Genomic DNA, 21,632 nt, shown 5'->3' on the forward strand with positions numbered 1-21,632 from the left:
AACTCCTATATATGAATATTTGTTACTCGATAATGTATTATTTTATGTTTTGATGCTCTAGAATGCTTTTTTTGGTACATTTTATTTAACAAAGCTAACAAAGCTTTAAATATATTTTATTAATTTTTTGGTTAATTAGTAAATGTGTGTTTGATTTTTTATAATAATTTTAACTGTGCATGTCATTTAATTTTACAAAAGTTTCAATAGCAGTTTAATTTTTTTCTCTTTCTTTTTGGTTGAATTTGATTTCTTGTTCACTTTCATTGTGTTCGATAGGTATAAATTTGTACAAATAAAATATTTAGATAAATATAAATTTAATTACTATTTTTATCATTTAAAAACTATGAAATATTAATTAAACATTATTTATTAAGTAATAAATAAATATGATGGTATATTTTAAATATGCTAAATATTTAAATATAACAAAAAGTAAATATATAAATAAATACGTTAATTTTTTCCCATTATTTTGGTGTCTTCGACATTCAGGATCAAATTTCCTTCTAAAACCATCCATTTCATAAGCCACATCATCTAATTTATTTTTAATCTTTTATTTTTGGGAAAATGAGTGATACCCCTAGTATTGAAAATATATATGAGTAGGTCCAATGAATTTTTTCGCCCTAGTCAAAAATCCAAATTTTGATCTTAATTTGTGAGACCCTCCTAGAAAATTTAAAGTACATATTTTGCTCTTTTTGTTGCCCTAACCCCATTAACCGTCTCTCTCTTCCACTCACACCCACATCCACCGTTACATTTCTCTTTCTATCTCTCTTCATCTCTCCCTCTCTCTAACTCTCTCTCGCCAAATCTCTTTCAACTGTATTTCCTCGTGCCGAAGAAAATCATCTCTGATGGCGAAATCAAGCTCGGCGAACAGAGCCGGTCCTGAGAATTTGGGGGCCCTAAGCGGAGTTTAACATTATCGCTTTGGTTTTCTTAAATAGTATCTTGTAAATTATATTGTTATTGGTACACATTTTTAACAAATATCTTATTTAATAAACAAACTTTGTTTCTCTTTTATTGAAAATAATAATATGAATTTGAAATATATCAAATACGAACCTTAATGTTGTTGGCATTGTAAAAACATTTGATGACATAATGATATATGCATCTATTTCATGCATAAACAACACATTATGGGGAGGAAAAAAAACAATCGTTGATCAAAATTATTAAAAGTACATATATTGATCATTATATTATTCGTCTCAACCGACGACAGTTCGTTTCAATCTTTTTGTGATATGGATGTTTGGTTTAAGATTTAATTATAATCTTAAAAAAAATTGGCATATACATTTGAATATTAATAACATACTACAAGTAATTATATAATTAATTTATAAACAATATTATCTACAAAACACAATATTTAAATTGGTCTTTCTTTATATTTTTTGGATAGTTGAGATTATAAAATATTCCATTAACATATAGTTTAAAACAACATCTAATATACTATTTAAGGACTAAAATGTGCTATATAACTAATTATTGGGGCCATATAGTGGTTTATGAAAAAAATTGTGGGGCCCCCTTGAGGGGTGGGGCCCTGAGACAAGGCTTCCCTGGCTTACCCTCAAGGCCGGCTCTGTCGGCGAAATTGGCTGGAATTGTATTTGGAGCCTTAGCTTTCGACTGGCTTGCGATAGAGCTCGCGCTCAAGCTGTATCCGAAACCCAAAAACCCGTATTTTTCATCAAAGAACCTTCCTAAATTAGAATCTCAACTATTTTAACATTTCTAAACTAAATATGATTTCTTTAAGAAAATTATTATTGTAAATTGAAAAATGTATTATTCTTACATCTGTCACAAATAGAAAATGTGTCTTTAAAGAAAAATGAAAAAAAGAATAGTAGGTAAGATTAATTAATATTTAAATTTCAAGTGTCAATATTTTGACAAGAAGACCATAACACAAGTAACACAAGAAAAAAAAAAGTAATAGTTTCAAACAAAAAATATGTAGAAAAATCATTAAAATGAAAATTGTTTCAACTATCACAATAAAGAAAACTTAATATGAGCATGTATGAAATTATATATAAAAATATTTTAGTTATGTTGTTCTTCATTTTATATTCGTATTCATTTCAATTTTTAAAATAATTTTATTTTAGTATTCATAAATACATAAGCATAACATTATTTTTTGTACTCACTTGATCTTACTTAATTTTTATTTAATTTTAACTATCATATATCTAGTTTTTATTATTATAAATTTATATAATATGTAAAATCATGCTATCACGTGCAACGTACGTGATGCTTGCTAGTATTTATGAAAATTGTCTATACATGTCATCAGATTATCGTGCATTAAATTTGACCTTATCTTATTTCTAACGTCCGCGTCATTCTTATCTGGAACACAGAAAATCTTATCGTCCCTTTAAACGAAAGGAGAATATTTTGCCTATATATTTGTTTCGTACATTGTTCCTCTGCAACTTTCATTTTGCTATTTATTCAGTGTTAGACTAGGTTAAGAGAGAATGCTTTTAAACTAAGCAATCACTTCTTCTTTACTCGTTCAGGAGCAGTTGGCCAAAACCTTGCCATCGGAGATTTGTCCTGTAAAGATCTGGCAGTAATTAATAGGCCACACAATCTGTTTACGATAAATTTACTTCTTTATGACCTCTCATTCATTTTCAATTGAACCACATTACTTGTTTTTTTTTTTTGGGCATTAATTATCAATATAACTGTAATTCAAGTATGATTTGACGGTCCTTCCGATTCAAGTATGAAACTAGAACCTTTTGAATTGATTTTCGAAATATTTGATTTTTTTTCTGAAACAATTAGCCTAATATTAATTGTATGTACATGTTTTTAGGAGCACATAATTTTGATACATTTTTGGAAAATTTTAATTTTTTTCGGAAACTGGAATTTCTGGAAATTTTAATTTATAATTTCCATTTCCATTTCTAGTCCAAACATTTTCAAAGAAAAAAAAAAAACCAGAAATGGAACTGTGGAGAATGGAACAAAAAAATACTATTCCAAATTAAAAAAAATTGAGCGGATCGAAGGAATTCAAAAATTCCATTAAGATTTCGTCCACCGTTCTCTATATAAATATATTTTTTTTACTGAGATACGTGTATATCGATAATCGGTAAATGCTTTATCTTGTATAAGTAGTCATGATTTTAATTTTCAATTATATTCATTTTACAGTTTGTAGCCATGGCTGGTTCAATGGGAGGTCAACACTCTAAGAGAAAAATAAAGTCTAATTCAATCGGGCAACAAATCCATCCCGATGATCGAACCAAAAGACAAGAATCCTCAGTCAAAATATACGTAACTCCTCGTGCACTCAACCTCGATTGAATCGAACTGCATGAACTAGGTAATGAGAAATCAATATATGTTTCTTGTAAATTTAATCAACTTAATTTTCCTCTGTTTTGCATCAAATCTTGCTAATTTTATTTGCTAGATGTATTTTTGACTAACATATATGGTTTATCTTGTATAAGTATTCATGATTCTAATTCAGTTATATACAATTTACAGACTATGGCTTTGGCTCGTTCAAAGAGAGGTAAACACTCGAAGAGCAAAGGCAGTACTTAATCGAATAGGTCCGATTCTTAATTGAATGGTGATCCATCATTAAAGAAGGTCGGGATAATGAAAAAAAGGGATCAGTTTTCACGCACGCGTTACACCTCTTATTTCACGTGGAACATGTTTGAGAAGGAGGTGGCAGAAATTCTGAAGAGAGAAAGAAAATGCATGGGAAAACTTACCGAACTATATCTACTAATTATCTATGTAAATGCTCTGGTTGTCTTGTTAATTATCTTAGTTTCGACTCTTTTGCATTTCCATCTGGATCCGCAATCTCGGAAAATTTATTTGCTAGACATATTTCCCACTTGTAAAAGGAACATGTTTTTAGGCGTTATTTCCTATAGGGGAAACTACAGTTTGCACCCTTGAACTATGTGTGTTGTCATAAACACCCCCTTGAACTACAAAACGTAACAAAATTACCCCTTTGTTTCAAATCCGTTTGTGTGTGATGACGTGGCGAGTTGACTTTGTCCTTTTTTTAATTACTTTTGCAGCTGTAATATTTTTTGACCTTTTTACCCTCAATATGCTACATCTGTATCTCTCTCTCGCGATATAATATATACATACACGTTCTTGTATGTACACACACATGTTCTTATAATTAATATTTATAAATACACATAATTTAATTACAAAATAAATTAATTATTTAACTCATATTTTACCAATAAATACACTAAATTAAACCAAAACAAAACTCAAAAAATTGTAAAAACTTTGCCCTCGAGAGTACCCAAAAAATTAAACCAAAACAAAAATCAATATTTCTATTCTCTCTCTTGCAAACTTTGGTACGTGCTATTTATGTTGGTCTTGGATCCCGTCAGAAAATAATTGCAAAAATTAGCGCTATTGGTTAGCCAATCGTCGGTGGTGGTTATCGACGGAGACAGCCAACGCCGGAATTTCGACGGCGATTTGAGAAGGTAACAAAAGTCGTCGGACATGATTGTGTGAGTGCTGCCTAGGAGGAATCCTCCCCCGCGCCGTGATAGTAAACGACGAGGGGCAGTTTGGATGCCGGAGCGGAGAAAAATTCCGTCGAGGGGAGATACTAGGATGAATACTCCCCTGTGATAGTAAATGACGAGGGGAAGTTTGGATGCCGGAGCGGGGGAAAATTCCGGTGAGGGGAGATATGAGGATGAATCTTCGTTGGTGGGAATGTGTTTGCTGGGGACCGGAGATTTGGGATCGGAAGAGGCGGCGATTGTGGGAAGAATCCCAGCTGACGTGTGATGGTACCATCAGAGTTTTGGGTTTATTCCAGGTGAGAAGAAGAGTGCCCATTCACTTTAACTCAGAGATAGCATTGGCATGTTGAAGAAGAGAAGAAGAAAGAATTGACTAGTCAAACTTTTTAATTAAATACATTTAAGGGTAATTAAGTAATTGCTCAGAAAAACTAAAGGTGTTAATTTTCTAACGTTTGACCAAAAAAGGGAGGGGCCATTTTGTCACGTTTTGTAGTTTAGGGGGGTGTTTGTGACAGACCCTATAGTTTAGGGGTGCAAACTGTAGTTCCCCCTAATTAATAAGAGAGAGAAATTAGTCGAAAAAAATGCTGGAAAGAGTTAATAAGGGTATAAACTGGAAATTAAGTAATTAATGAAGTGTTGGAAATTTAAAGTGACAGATAATATGGAACAAAAACAATTCTCCAAAGTGACATATATTATGGAACGAGGGGAGTAATTCATATGCTTGTTATGTGTTCAATTAAATGAAATAATTGCAAATACCACCCTTGTGTAATCTCTAATTGTTAAATATGCCCCTGTCAAAAAAAATCGCTCATACCCCCTGTGTAAACAAAGTCAAGGCATTAAGATCCCTGATAGCAAATAGTGTCTCTCACGCGCTCCTACTGCGATTTTTTTCTTAATTTTCGATCGTGAAATTTCAAAAATGTCCTCAAGCCCCTTTTCTCTCTATCTTCGTCATTCTTCATCGTCCCCAACATGTACCCACCAACGATTACCGCTACCAACTGCAAGATGAAGATGGTGTAAGAAAACTCCCTCTTGACGGTCGCAAAATTATTCCACCACAACCCATTTGACCTTAACACCGTTTGATATAAGTTTGAAAATTACAAAAAAAACCATCCCTCCCAGTTTAAATAATTATTCAAAAAAAAAAAAATAATAAATTGTGGATGGCGTCGTGGACTGTGTTTTTTCTTTGTCTTGAATTTTTTATTATTTTTTTTTTGTTTTTTTTTTTTTTGTTTTTTTTTATAATAGTTATTTAAACTGGGAGGGGTGACTTTTTAGTAATTTTGAGACTTAGATCAAACGGTGTTAAGGTCAAAGGTTTGAAAACTAACGGTGAGGGCCACAATGAGACATTTTTTCAAGTACAAAGGGGCAAATCGATGAATTGAGAGTAGAAAGGGGTAAAGTGATATCGAGACAAAGTACAAGGGGGGAAATCGATGCAATTGAGAGAAGAAGAGGGTGAAGTAGTATCGAGCAAAAGTACAAGTAGGCAAATTGATGCAATTGAGAGTAGAAAAAGGTAAAGTGATATTGAGCCAAAGTACAAGGAGGGACAATGGAATTTACCCTCTTATTTATGTACATTATAATATATTTTTGTATAATGTGAGAAAAGGCCAAGTGGTCGATGCATTAGTTGGAAGGTTGTCAAGATTCGTGGAAATTTTGAGCCGGTGGAGGGGGAAGCTTTAGCGGCACTCAAAGCCATTTCCATGGCCAATAATAGAGGCTGGCCTGATGTTGTCATCGAGGGGGATTGTCTTCAAGTTATTAAAGCTCGTTGCGATGGAGAGAATGAGGCTGCTGACTTCGGGGTTGTTGTGGATGATTGCCGACAAATGGCTTTAGAATTTCAATATTGCTCTTTTGATTTCACAAAGAGTTCGGGTAATAAACTAGCCCACACTATTGCTCAAATTCCTTGTAATAACATGTTGGAGGATCTTGTTCTTCCACCTAATTTGACGTATATTGCCTAATAAAGTGCGTCTTTCTCAAAAAAATTAATAATAATAAGTAATTAATTATATTTATTCTAACAATCAAATCCCTCAAAATCTCTCACCAAATCATTTTTTCCCAAACTTCTCTCGTCCAAGTTCTAACTAAAACAATATTAATTATTAAAAGAAAAAATATACTATTTATTGTACAAACTCAGATTGTAAAAAAATCACCACTACCGCTGCAGCCGCCGCGCCACTACCGCAGCCGCCGCGCCACTACCGCAGCCGCCGCGCCACTGCTTATGACTCTAAGAAATGCAAATAGCAAAGTAATAATTAAAATTTGGATTATTGAATTTTAAACAACAAACTACCTGTGAATTCGCCAAATGCAAATAGCAAACTGAAAAAGAAACAAATCAACATCATCTAATTTCAAGAAACAAAATGAAAATATGATATGCAATATCTAAATGAAAATAACAACAATATAATACAAAACAAAAAAAATATACATATAAAAATGCAAAAAACAACAAAAAACTATAAAAATTACTTTGTCAATGCAAAAATTGCAAGTTGCAGTTTGCAAAAAAATCTACGGTTATAGGTTGCAATTTGCAGTTTAATGCTGCTGTATAATTTTGCCGTTTCAGTTTTTCTTTTTTTTTTTCTTTTTTTTTTTTTTTGCTATTTGTTAAACCAAAATAAAATAGAAAATACTAACATAATTATAAACTCACTACAGATAAATACAAAACGAGTAAAGCAAAAAACTCACTTTTTGCAAGAAATGAGCGATTTATGTTTGTTGTCTGCTTTTAATTCCTTTCACCGAAAAATCATCTAATAATGTAAAGCTCCCATTTTTTTTTTCTTCTCTATAACATGATCTCAAAAAAAATAGAATTCCAATGAAAAGAAAAAAAAATCGAACATATGTGATCAAGAAAGGGGTGTAAAGAAAGAAAGAAGCTGATCGAAAAGATGTTGATTGAAAAGAAAAAAAAATATCATAAAATAATATAGAGAGACATAAGATGGAGAGGGAGAGAAAGACGAGAGATTATATAAGAAGAAGAGACGTAAGATTGGAGAGAGATGAAATGATATATGAAATTTGTTTTCTTATTAATTGAAGGTATTTATGTCCATATACTAATTGTTTTACTTTATTTATATTATTTTTTTGGGTCAAATGACCTATAACTATATTCATCTAATAAAAATGGGCGAATGGCAAAAAGGCCCATCACATGGGACTTAAATGCATTTTGGTCCACAAAAAAAAACAGTTTCTCAATTAAACTCATCCCCATGTATTTAGTCTAAAATACCCTCCATAATATATTTCTTATCAATTCCACCCATTATGTTCTAACTTCCTTAATATTACACATTGACCCCGGATTTAAACAAATATATCACATTAACCCCCAAATTTTTTTTTTAGAAAATAATTTTTTTTATCTAAATTTTTTTTTTCCGGCCAGATTCTGGCGTTGACCGCAGGAGACCGCCGGTCTCCGGCATTGACTTTTTTTTTTTTGAAAACTTTTTTTTGTCCTGAAATTTTTTTCCGGCCGGGTAACCACCGTTTACCGCCGGTCTCCGGCGTTGACTTTTTTTTTTTTTTTTTTTTGGAATTTGTTTTTTGGAATTTTTTTTTCTTAGAAAAAAAATATTTTAATTAATATTACTATCTTGACTACTAAATTACTGTCTCAGACAGTAATATTACTGTTTGGGACAGTAATATTATGAATATTATTTTCCCGAACAGTAATATTATTAATATTATTGTCTAAGACAGTTAAATTACTGTTGGAGACAGTAATTTAGCAGCCAAGGCAGTAATATTAATTAAAATAATTTTTAAAAAAAAAAAATCAATTAACAGTTAAATTATTATCTCCGATAGTTAAATAACTGTTGGAGACAGTAATTTAGCACCGAATACAGTAATATTAATTATAAATTTTTTTTTGAGAATAAATAAGTCAATTAACACTTCAATTACTGTCTCCGACAGTTGAATAACTGCTGGAGACAGTAATTTAGCAACGAATACAGTAATATTAATTAAAATATTTTTCAAAAAAATCAATTAACAGTTAAATTACTGTCTCCGAAATAACTACTGGAGACAGTAATTTAGTACCAGAGACAGTAATATTAATTAAAATATTTTTGAAGAAAAAAAAAAAGCCAATTTACAGGTAAATTACTGTCTCCGACAGTTAAATAACTGCCTGAGACAGTAATTTAGCAGCCAAGACAGTAATATTAATTAAAATATTTTTTTTTAAGAAAAAACAAAATTATAAAAATAAAAATATAAAATAAAAAGTCAACGCCGGAGACCGCGGTCAACGGCAGTTGACCGGCCGGAAAATTTTTTTTGGGGAAAAAAAGTTTTTCAAAAAAAAAAAAAAAAAAAAGTCAACGCCGGAGACCGCCGGTCTCCGGTGGTGGCGGGTCAAAATTGGGGTCAAAATTGAAATTAGGGTTAGAATTGGTTAATTGATGAAATTGGGCTAAATTGAGGTATAAATAATGAAATTGGAGTTGAATTGAGTTTCAATGAATTGGGGGTAATTTTGGTATATATAAATGGATTTTCCTTATTTGCTAATAAGTTTGAATGGGTTAGATTGGAAGACAAAAAAGTTGGATGTCCCTTTTTTAATTAAGTGCACTTGTCATGGGTCTATTTGCCATTTACCCAATAAAAATAAGATTTCCACATATATAAGTCCAAAATAAGGGGTAACTAGCTAATTTCCCCTTATAATTATTATCATATTTTCGTACACATTGTTCTCTTGATTGACTTAAAGTCACTGAGTATTGTTTTTACGGATAACAACTAACAATTTGGTATTGTAGGTGATAAGACAAAAAATATCATACTCAATACTACGTTACCCTTACATGACGTGTATCCCTATAGTTTAGTGCTTGCGGCCAAATAATAGTTAGAAGTTTTTTTTAGAAGCTTTTTGGCCAACCATCTTAATTATTCTAGGTTTAGATGTTATATATCTTTTATCACTAAACCAATCACTTTAATATGTCTTATAAATAAAGGTAAACTTAATGATATGACAAAATTACCTCCAACTCTTTAAACATAATCTTAATTGTAACATCAATTTAATTTCAACTTTATCAATTTTGAACAAAAAAAAAAGAAATTGACCTTTTCTTTTTCAAAATTTTTCTTAGAAATATTACTGTCGTCCGTCGTTAACATGTGACAGTAATATAACTGTCATTGGCACTAAAATTACTGTAAACACAATAATATTATTGTCAACCACGTTAATATTACTTTTTTTGGCTTTTATGCTTTGTTTGATTTGTTGACCGGTCAACATAATGATATTATTGTAATATTACTGTGGTTGGCAGTAAACAAAGTAATATTATTGTCAACCACATCAATTTTATTTATTTTTTGACTTTTTTTATTTTGTTGATCGGTTAATGTAATAATATTACTGGTAACTATTGTAGTATTACTGAGATTGATGGTAAAATTACTGTAAACATAATAATATTACTGTCGTTATAGTAATATTACTATAATATTGTCAACGATAGTAATATTACTAATATTACTGTCAGCCACATTAATATTTGTTTTGGGATTTTTTTTTTATTTTGTTTGATTTGTTGTCCGGTCAACGTAATACTATTATTGACTACTATTGTAATATTATTGTGGTTGACAATAAAATTACTTTAAACACAATAATATTACTGTCAAGCACATCAATTTTATTTATTTATCTTTCGTCTATTTTATTTTTGTTTGATTTGTTGACCGGTCAACATAATAATATTATTGTCTACTATTGTAATTTACTGTGGTTGACAATAAAATTACTGTAAACATAATAATATTACTCTCGTTACAGTAATATTCCTGTCTACCACAACAATATTATTGTGATTTTATTGTTTTAATATTACTGTGCTAGATAGTAATATTACAATATGACTGTGTTAAACAGTATTATAGTTAATATAATGTCAATCACAGTAATGTTATTGTTTCTTACGGGGAAAAAAGAATAAAAAACGAAATTGTCAACGCCGCCGGAGACCGGCGTTGACCGCCGGTCAGCAGCGGCTACATAACATTAGAAAAAAAAGTCAACGGCAGACCAGCGATGGTCAAAATTAAATAATTGGTGAAATTAATGGTCAATTTGAGGTTAAATTGAGTTAAATGAATGAAATTGAAGGATTTTAAAACGTGAGAGGGTATTTTAGTCTTTACACACTATTTGTACCCAATTCTTACTTGTAACCACAATTAAATCAATTTTGTCAACAAAAATCCAATTTTGACCACAAATATTCAATTTTGACTTTTTTGGAGCATACTTTAATATGCTCCAATTTCATCCTTAACTTAATTTAATCTCAACTTGACCCCAAATTTCACAAATTATTCAATTTTGACACAAAACTTTTTTTTTCAAAAAAAAAATTTCCAAAAAAAAGTAATTTTGCCACCGAATTCCGGCGTTGACTTTTAATATTTTTTTCTTTTTTCTTTTCTTTTCTTCCGGATTTTTTCGCCGGTTTACGGCGTTGACTTTTTTTTAGTGTTCTTTTAGGTGTTTTTTTTGTTTGTTTTTTTTACACGTCCGCCGCTAAACGTTGACCGTAATTGTGCTGTCACTGACAGTAAATTAACGTAATTATACTGTAAATGACAATTAATTAACGTAATTGTACTGCCGTTGACAATACATTTATGTAATTGTTCTGCCGTTGACAGTAAATTAACGTAATATTATTATTTTTTATTTTTTGTTCTTTTTTTTATTTTGTTTGATTTGTTGACAAGTCAACGTAATTATATTACTGTCGTTGACAGTAAAATAACTGTAAACACAATAATATTACTGTCAACAACATCAATATTATTTTTTTTAGGTTTTTTGTTTTGTTTGAGTTATTCACGGAGTAACGTAATAATATTACTGTCTATTATTGTAATATTACTGTAAACACAATAATATTACTGTGGTTGACGGTAATATTACTGTTGTTATAGTAATATTGTTGCCGACCACATCAATATTATTATTTTGTTTGGATTTTTTTGTTTGTTTGAGTTATTCACGGAGTAACGTTATAATATTACAGTCTATTATTGTGATATTACTGTGGTTGACGGTAATATTACTGTTGTTATAGTAATATTACTGTCACTCACAATAATATTAATTCTTTTGGTTTTTTATTATGTTTACATTTGTTAAACGGTTAACATAGTAATATTACTCTATTAGACAATAATAATGAGTTTTGTTGTGTTCATATTACTGTGCTAGAGATTAATATAGCAATATTACTGTGTTAAACTGTAGTTTAGTTAATTATACTGTGTTTAACAGTAATATAGTTTATATTACTGTCAATCACAGCAATATTGTTGTTTAAACGAAAAAAAAAGTTACAGAAAGAAAGAAAAGAAAAAAAATCGAAAAAGTCAACGCCGAAAACCGGTGAAAAAATCCGGAAAAGAAAAAAAAAATATTTTGAAAAGTCAACGCCAAAATCCGGCGGAAAAATTACTATAACGTTTAAAATACTTCACTCTGATTACTAAAAAAAAAATACTTCACTGTGAAATAAAAATTAATATAAAACTATTTATTAAATAAATTTTGTTTTGACCTTTATATTATATTTGAATATATTTTAAATAATATTAATTGTAATAGAATATTTAAAAGAAACAATTTATGAAAGTATCAATCTTCACCCCATTAATATATTAAATTCGGAAAAAAAGCATTTTGTTTTCAGTAAATATAATTTAGGGGAAAGTACAATTTGCACTCATGAACTATGAGACATGTCACAAACACCCCCTATACTACGAAACGTAACAAAATGGTCCCTCCATTTGCCATTTCGTTTGTTTTTGCTGCTGTAGCAACTATCAATTGGTTTATCACTTGAAGCACTTCCCAACAAGTTCTGCCAAAAGAAAATGAAAAACAAGAATTGGATAAGAAATTAAGAAATGTATAAAATAGTTGGAGAACCAAGAAAATAAATTAGATACAACATCAACCGGGACTTCCATGAAATTACTCAACAAACAAGTAAAAAACATAAAAAGAAAAATTTGCACCGATAACTAAAGAATTGAAAGAATAAATATTCCTCCTATAATTCATCACAATTTTTCTTACACAGTTAATTTCACCAAGTAACGGTTACACCAAAACATTTAAAAAAAAAAAAACTCGAAGGTAATCAAGAATCGTAGAAACAAACTCCCGACAAGAAACCGAAATCAAAATTTATCATAAGAATATTCAACAACACGTCAGCACGTTGAAATTCAAAAACCAGAGCATGATCATGTTACCAAAACCCACAAACAAAAAATAGAGGAATCACCACCACGAATGCCTATACGCCACACAAAACTTATAAACGCAGAAAGCAAAACGGAAGAGCCATACCTTTCATAGAAATCGGGAAAGAAGAAACGCGGAGTATGATCCAAGAATTTATGCGTAGTGATCGAATTGCAGTGAGAATGCCACTTTTTGGGGCAGGGGCTGGTGTTCGTTAAGCACGGGATAGTATTTTAAAAGTAAAAATTAGAGAATAAAAAAGTGTTTCTTAGGTTGCGGTAGCATTAGTTACTTTTGTATTTTTTTTTAGGGGAAACTACAGTTTACACCCCTGAACTATGGGGTCTGTCACAAACACCCCCCCTGAACTACAAAACGTAACAAAATGGCCCCTCCGATTTTTGGTCAAACATTAGAAAATTAACACCGTTAGTTTTTCTAGGAAATTACTTAATTACCCTTAAATGTATTTAATTTAAAAAGTTAGACTAATCAATTATTTCTTCTTCTCTTCTTCAACATGTCAATGGTATCACTGAGTTAACGTTAATGGGAAGGCTTCTTCCCACCTGGAATAAACCCAAAACTTCAATGGTTCCATCACACGTCGGCCGGGATTCTTCCCCCAATCGCCGCCTCTTCCGATCCCAAATCTTCGGAACCCAGCAAACACATTCCCACCAACGAAGATTTATCCTCGTATCTCCCCTCGCTAGAATTTTTCCCTGCTCCGGCATCCAAACTGCCCCTCGTCGTTTACTATCATAGGGGAGTATTCATCCTTGTATCTCCCCTCGACGAAATTTTTCCCCGCTCCGGCATCCAAACTGCCCCTCGTCGTTTACTATCACAGCGCATGGGAGGATTCCTCCTAGGCAGCGCTCACACAATCATGTCCCACGCCTTTTGTTACCTTCTCAAATCGCCGACGAAATTCCGGCGTTGGTTGTCTCCGTCGATAACCACCACCGACGAGTGGCTAACCAATAGCGTTGATTTCCGTAATTATTTTCTGATGGGATCCAACACCAACATAAATATCGGGTATCAAAGTTCGCAAGAGAGAGAATATAAATATTGATTAACTGATCTGGGGTACTTGGAGGCAAAGTTTTACAATTTTTTTAATTTTGTTTTGGTTTAATTTAGTGTATTTATTGGTAAAATATGAATTAAATATTTAATTTATTTTGTAATTAAATTATATATATATTTATAAATATTTGTTACAAGAACATGTGTATTCATACAAGAACGTGTATGTATACAGTATATATATATAGAGAGAGAGATACAGATGTAGCATATTGAGGGTAAAAAGGTCAAAATATGTTGCAGCTACAAAAGTAATTAAAAAAAAGGACAAAGTCAACTCGCCATATCATCATACACAAACGGATTTCAAACTGAGAGGCCATTTTGTTACGTTTTGTAGTTCAAGGGGGTGTTTGTGACAACACACATAGTTTAAGGGTGCAAACTGTACTTTCCATTTTTTTTTTATGAAACTTAGACTAAACACACAAGTAGATAGCGCAATAAATCCCATATAATTTTTTTTTGTTTTATTTTAGAGAAATAAAGTTCATATTTGGCTGCTCTACATTTTGACCAAAGATATTGCCTTTTAGAACAACTATCAGGCAAGTTTTTACATCTGTGTTGGCCATAATGAATTGTTGGGAGATGACAATGCATACGTATTCATATGATCCTACAATAATTATCAGAAAAGAAAAGTAGTATTGTAGATATTAAAATTAAATAATATATTTCACTAATGTCTTCAGTTTTTGGTTGAGATGGTCATTCGATATCAAAGTCAAGCCAAATGAAAGGTTCTGAGTTTGAATTCTACTGCCACCCATTTCAAATATTTCAAGTGCAAGGCTTCAAATGTAATTCATCTGCACTTGAGGGGGTGTATTGGATATATTAATATTAAATAATACATTTCACTAATCGGTTAAACTTTTTGTTGAGATGGTCATTCAACAAGTAGTACTTCATAACATCAAATAAAATGTTTAAGAAAAATTCAAAAGCACAATTGATATTATCCCACTAGTCTTACCAAATGCCAATTCATTGCACAACGTACTAATTTATAATTCTTACTTACCACTCTCATTGATCAGTGAAAGAATCATTACACAACAAGGCCATGGAACCAGTTGACTCTGTCTCCCAATTTCGATCATTGAAGTATTCAATATCAGGTAACTGGGAAGGTTGAGGAGGAATTTGCAAATTTTCGATTTCCCCTTGGAGCATTTTTAAAACTTCACTCATTGACGGGCGATCAGTCGGGCTCATTTGTATGCACCACAATCCAACTATTGTCATCTTTCTTCTCATTTTTCTTGCATTGTCGTCGTCATCGTCATCATCGTCATAGTCATTTTTTATCGGCATTTCCAATTTCGATGTCGTTGCATTCATTCAAGTGATCATAAATCCAATATGGGAAATATTGGCTAGATTTGTTGTCATTATGCTTCGTACCTCTATTTAGCCCTAACATTTCCATCAATAACATTCCAAAGCTATAAACATCGGCCTTGTAAGAAACACGGCCAATGCTTCTATTCATCAGTTCACGAGCCACATACCCTATTGTTCCCCTAACTGCAGTGAGAGTCACTGTTGTATTCTCCGTTGAATAAGACTTTGCGAGTCCAAAATCGGAGATTTTGGGTGTGAAATTATCATCTAGAAGTATGTTGTGAGGCTTTATGTCGAAATGTAGGATTTGGATGTTACATCCCATGTGCAAATATTCAATCCCACGAGCAACTCCAACTGCAATCTCAAACTTCCTCGCCAAGCTAAGCCAAATACTCGTCTCTTTACTAAATAAGTACTTCTCGAGGGAGCCGTTAGGCATGAAGTCATAGACAAGGGCGCGTTTGGATCTTTCTGCACAATATCCGACAAGTTTAACCACATTTACATGATGAATCCTTCCAATCGTTGCAACTTCATTGATGAATTCTTGCCCATTTTCTCTAGTCTTGTTGAGTACTTTGACGGCTACATCATGGCCGCTTCGAAGTTTCCCTTTGTAAACCGAACCATAACCCCCTTCGCCTAGTTTTTCACGAAAACCTCTTGTCATTTTTCTTATGTCTGAGTAGGAATATCGAATTGTTGTGAGACTTGTGTTACTTTGCAGGAATGCTTCTATTGTACTAAACAATGACAAATGCCTTTTTCGAAATTTAATGATCAGAAGCACAAACAAGGAAGGCAATCCAATTAAGATCCTCAGTCCTAGGCAGGTCGTAAGTATACAAGCTGAAAGAAGTATAACAAGACAACAATCATTAATACAAGTGAAGGACTCAAAGATATTACCGATAATATATATATATATATATATATATATATATATATATATATATATATATATATATATATATATATATATATATATATATATATTTGGGTCGTTACAAATAAGTCCATCAATGAATACTTATTCATAAAGAGATCCAAACAAAAAGCTCATTTACCAATAAGTCCACACACGGTCCAGATTTTTGTAAATGACTAAAATAGCCCCTCATACTTTAATATGCTTCAATTTCATCCTTAACTTAATTTAACCTCAATTTGACCCCAAATTTCACAAATTATTCAATTTTGACCCAAAACTTTTTTTTTCAGAAAAACATTTTTGCCGCCGGATTTCGGCGTTGACTTTTTCGGTTTTTTTTTCTTCCGGATTTTTTTGCCGGTTTCCGGCGTTGAATTTTTTTCTCGTTTAAGCAGCAATATTGCTGTGATTGACAGTAATATTAACTATATTAATGTGAAACACAGTAAAATTAACTAAAATACAATTTAACACAACAATATTGTTATATTAATCTCTAGCACAGTAATATTAACACAACAATACTCATTATTATTGTGTAATAGAGTAATATTACTATGTTGACCGTTCAACAAATGTAAACATAATAAAAAGCCAAAAGAATTAATATTACTGTGAGTGACAGTAATATTACCGTCAACCACAGTAAAATTACAATAATAGAAAGTAATATTAATTACGTTACTACGTGAATAACTCAAACAAAACAAAAAAAACCCAAAAAAATAATAAAATTGATGTTGTTGACAGTAATATTATTGTGTTTACAGTTATTTTACCGTCAACGACAGTAATATAATTACGTTGACTTGTCAACAAATCAAACAAAATAAAAAATAACAAAAAACAAAAAAATAATAATATTACGCTAATTTACTGTCAACGGCAGAACAATTACATAAATGTATTGTCAACGACAATACAATTACGTTAATTAATTGTCATTGACAGTATAATTACGTTAATTTACTGTCAGTGACAGCACAATAACGGTCAACGTTTAGCGGCGGACGTAAAAAAAAAAAAAAAACTAAAATAAAAACACTCAAAAAAGTCAACGCCGCAATCCGGCGGCGGAAAAAAACGGACCAGCAAAAAAAAAAAGTCAATGCCGGAAACCGACGAAAAAATCCGGAAGAAAATAAAAATAAAAAATAATTCGAAAAGTCAATGTCGAAATCCGGCGGCAAATTTTTTTTTTTTTAAAAAACAAAAGTCAAAATTGGATTTTTGTGGTCAAAATTGGATTTTTATGGACAAAATTGATTAAAGTGGGGTTACAATTAAGAATTGGGTATAAAGGGTTGGGGGAAATATTGTCATATGCATGAATGTTTCCTTTATTATGTTAAATATTAAAGGGATGAGTTTATTGGTGAAAAGAGATATAGCCCTTAAACCTAGAATAACAAAGATGCTTGGTTGGGGATAATGCACAAAAATCCCTTTTTTTAATTTTTTTATAAATTTGGGTGAACCGCCGGCCGGCCTGGCGGTTAACAGTTCACCTATTTCTAGAACCGGGGCCGACCCGAGGTACACAGGCTAGACATGGCCATGGGCAGGTTCGGGCCGGTTCAAACCGGTTCACGGTTCACATTTTCCGGAACCGGAACCGGCCCGTAGTATGGACGGTTCAGCGGGCCGGGTCGGCCCGCCGGTTCCGGGTTGGCCCGGAAATTTTGATTTTTTTTTTTAATATTTGATGAATAAGTAAATTAAAAGAAGTACTTTTAAATAGAAAAAGGAAACGGAAATAAATGAAAAGTCAATTTAGAAGCACAAGTTTGAAATATTTGATGAATAAGTAAATAATAGGAAAAATTGGGGTGTGAGGGTATTTATAGGAAAAATTGAGGGGAGCAAAAAAAATTCAAAAAAAAGCAAAATTAGGGTGTGAGGGTATTTATAGGAAAAATTGGGGGGGAAAAAAATTAAAAAAAAAATAAATAACGGCCGGTTCACCCGGGCCGGTTCACTAGCCTTTATTTGCTTTTTTTTTTGAATTTTTTTGATTTTTTTTTTTTTTTTAAATCCGGGTGAACCGCCGGGCCGGCCCGGCGGTTCACGGTTCACCATTTCTAAGAACCGGGCCCGTCCCGGGTAGGACAGGCCGTTCACGGGTCCGGGCCGGTTCACTTGGTCAACGGGCCGGTTTGGGCCGTCAACGGGCCGGTTCGGGGCCCAAAACCAGCCTGTGGCCGTGTCTAACACAGGCCGATTCATAGATCCGGGACCGGGCCGGTTTCGGGCCGAAAACCGGCCCATGGCCGTGTCTAGTTTCACCCAGAAATCCACAAAAATCCACAAAGAGAAGCACATAATAAACACTCAAAGCTTACACACTCACCAAAATCATATCCCAAACTCAAATCTTACACACTCACCAAAATCATATCCCAAATCTTACAGAAGAAGAAAATGAGGATTTATGTTAAGTTTAGGTCAATTTATGTGTCTTACCCTCTTCCATTATGCACACCCAATATATGTGGGCCTCCAATCAAATATAGTAGGTGAAGACTGTATTGGAGAGTCAAAGTGACCATGTACTATTTCATTTGTTATCTTACTGGGCTCACTTAAGTATACTAGACCTTTCACTTAATGTGATGGAGTTTATTGCATTTACTACCCCTGTGAAAATTTTAACTGCGCGATTCCCCCTATCATAAAAAAATTAGCAAATACCCCCCTGTACTAATTAGTCAAAGGCGAAAACCCCCCTCGAAGCATAGCGTGTATCGCACTCGCGGATTGTGCGATTTTTTCTTCATTTTTGCATGTGAAGTGACATAATTACCCCCAAAAGCCTACACCTTCTCCCCCCTCTCCTCTCTTCTTCGTCTTCTTCGACTTCTTGTCCTTCTTTCTTTGGATTAAATCTTCTCATCATGTTCATTAATGGAAGATTTCCAAACATAAATAGGCAAAGCTTCGCACAACAACAAAATCATTAGTTTCAATTTTCTCCACCTTCAAAAAGAAATTAGTGTTTCTGCAATTTTATAGCAATGGCGGTGGATATGCTTCCTGTTGAGAAAGAATGGCGACAAAAATGGTGTACGCTGTTTGCGGTGGGCTGCTGAAAAATAATGGCGGCGGAGATGGTGGGTGGTGCCGTGGTGGGCTGCTGAGCAAAGATGGTGGCGTAGATGGGTTGGGCGGTTGGTGGTGGATTGCTGAGCAAATATGGCGGCGGAGATGGGTTGGGCGATGGGTGGTGGGCTATTAGGCAAAGATGGCGGCGAAGATGAGTTGGGCGGCGGGTGCTGGGCTGTTGAGCAAATATGGCGGCGGAGAAGATCTGGGAGGTGGTGGTGGAGGCTGTTGAGCAATATGGCGGTGGTGAAGACCTCGGCTATTAAGTTTTGGAAATTGCAATTTAACCACTTTAAGTTTCCATAAATTTAATTTGGTCCCCAAGTTATAAAAATTACTCTTAAAGGACTGGGTCTTTTCTTTTTGCAAAACCCTCGCAGGGTATTTTGTCTTTTCACAGGTAGTCAATGGTCAAAAGTTAAATGGGTCAACTATGCAACCTAAAAATTAGCACAAGAGGGTTTTTGCTAATTTTATTATGATAGGGGGAATCGCGCAGATGCAATTTACACAGGGGTAGTAAATGCAATTTACTCTAATGTGATGTGCTTACAGGCCCATCACATTATTTATGCGAGAAACCACTACATCCTCTCATAGAGGTATCCTATTTTAATTTTAATTTTTTTTAAATGTTTTTATAGGTGTATGAGTATGAGATTGTAATATATCCAAAATAAGTGGCGTAAATGATCACTTAATTAAATAGAAAACACAAGCAAGTTGCAGAATTCTTACCAATAATCACATACAAGGCCTGAAGTAGCACCCAAAGTTGACCTACATTCATAAGATTAATAAGAATTAAAAATTCTAAGAAACTTTTCAATCTAATTTTGAAATTGCAAACTGTAATGGAATTATTTATATTTAAGCTGAAGTACCAATCAATTGTTTTTGAAGACAGGTAGCAGTTTCCCCATTTAATCCGCAATCTTCACAGCGATCACCACATAGCACAATGAACCATGAAAGTTCAAACCCATAAACCAGACAACTATGCACTTGTGAGAGATTCGACAACGTATCGCTTTTCATATTTAAAGAAGTCATCACCATTAGATCTATTCTGCACAAATCCATTACATACGATCCGTTCAACGCGCCCAACTTAACGTAACTGTATTTGCTGTCTGAACAGTGAGAAGTATCCAGAACATGTGGATATTGACTATTGTTGACCACCGGATCATAAGGGCAGCTGACGAAAGTCATAGGCCATGTTATCGCAGGGCTTTTTCTATCGTATCTTTTGATGCTGTAAGTATAACCGGAACCAACAAAATCGGAACCAGATAGAGAGTGTTTGGGGAAAGAGCAATTGTCGCCATTCTGTACAGCAGCATCGGTAAGACGGATTGTGTAGTTGTGGTAATTGATTACTTTGACAAGGTATTTTTGAGAATTGAGATATAGTGAAGTTGTATTGTTTTCGCATGATAGTTCGTACTTGGGATGGCCGCAGTGTTTCGGATCGGTATTGTGTCTGAAAGGATAGCTAATATTGCGAATTTCGCCGCACGAAGAAGGATCACATGGTTTGGGATTAGGATTATTATTATTAATTTGCTTTCCATTGGATGTATGTAATTGGGTGATGATCCAGTAACAAAAACATTTCAGGAGTTTTTGGTGGAGCATAGTTTTTGTGATTTGTGAATTCTCCAAGAGTCTTGATTCTGGTAATGAAGGAAATAGTCAACCATGTGATTTAGTACTCTCGAGGTCAAATTACCAATTGACATTTTTTTATGATTTTTCCAACAACTCTCTTTCTATTTATTTCCATTTCTTTGTGATTGAATTTTTCTTAAGAGAATGTTCATTTTTGTAGTTATATTTATCAATTTATCTACCAACTCATGTGACTTTCTTCACTTGGGTGACTTTGATCGTTAAATTAATAAATCTCATCATATTAAACGGATAATAGGAGTTTTTATGAGAAATTCCCCCACCACTAACATTTATTAATCTACGTCATCTGTTTTTTTCTCAATTAAGTCCACATTATCAACATTTATCACAAACAATGGTAAATCTGATATTTATATGACAGAATTAATTACTACAAACCCTTTAAACATAATTCCTAATAAAAAAACCATAAATTTGTTGAGAAACTAATAAACAATATACAAGAAGTAGAGAGACAAAGTAGGGAGAATATGTAATATGTTAT

General features: G+C 32.8%; 1 long non-coding RNA gene and 1 pseudogene across 2 annotated transcripts; one reads left to right on the forward strand and one right to left on the reverse strand.

Annotated features, from left to right (window-relative positions):
- The first annotated feature begins 2,470 nt into the window (after positions 1–2,470).
- On the forward strand, positions 2,471–3,872 carry LOC148770623 (uncharacterized). Its single transcript, XR_016031259.1, has 3 exons — positions 2,471–2,606; positions 3,220–3,394; positions 3,562–3,872. It is a non-coding gene; the product is annotated as an uncharacterized LOC148770623 (long non-coding RNA).
- An 11,099-nt stretch (positions 3,873–14,971) lies between these two features.
- On the reverse strand, positions 14,972–21,091 carry LOC105976246 (LEAF RUST 10 DISEASE-RESISTANCE LOCUS RECEPTOR-LIKE PROTEIN KINASE-like 2.2; annotated as a pseudogene). The gene is made up of 3 exons (XR_016031167.1): positions 20,335–21,091; positions 20,189–20,230; positions 14,972–16,266 (listed from the first exon to the last, which is right to left on the reverse strand). The product of XR_016031167.1 is annotated as an LEAF RUST 10 DISEASE-RESISTANCE LOCUS RECEPTOR-LIKE PROTEIN KINASE-like 2.2 (transcript).
- Between the last annotated feature and the right edge of the window lie 541 nt (positions 21,092–21,632).

Source organism: Erythranthe guttata, chromosome 5 (genome assembly GCF_056151865.1).
Source record: "Erythranthe guttata isolate IM_541 chromosome 5, IM_541, whole genome shotgun sequence".
Lineage (NCBI taxonomy): Eukaryota > Viridiplantae > Streptophyta > Magnoliopsida > Lamiales > Phrymaceae > Erythranthe > Erythranthe guttata.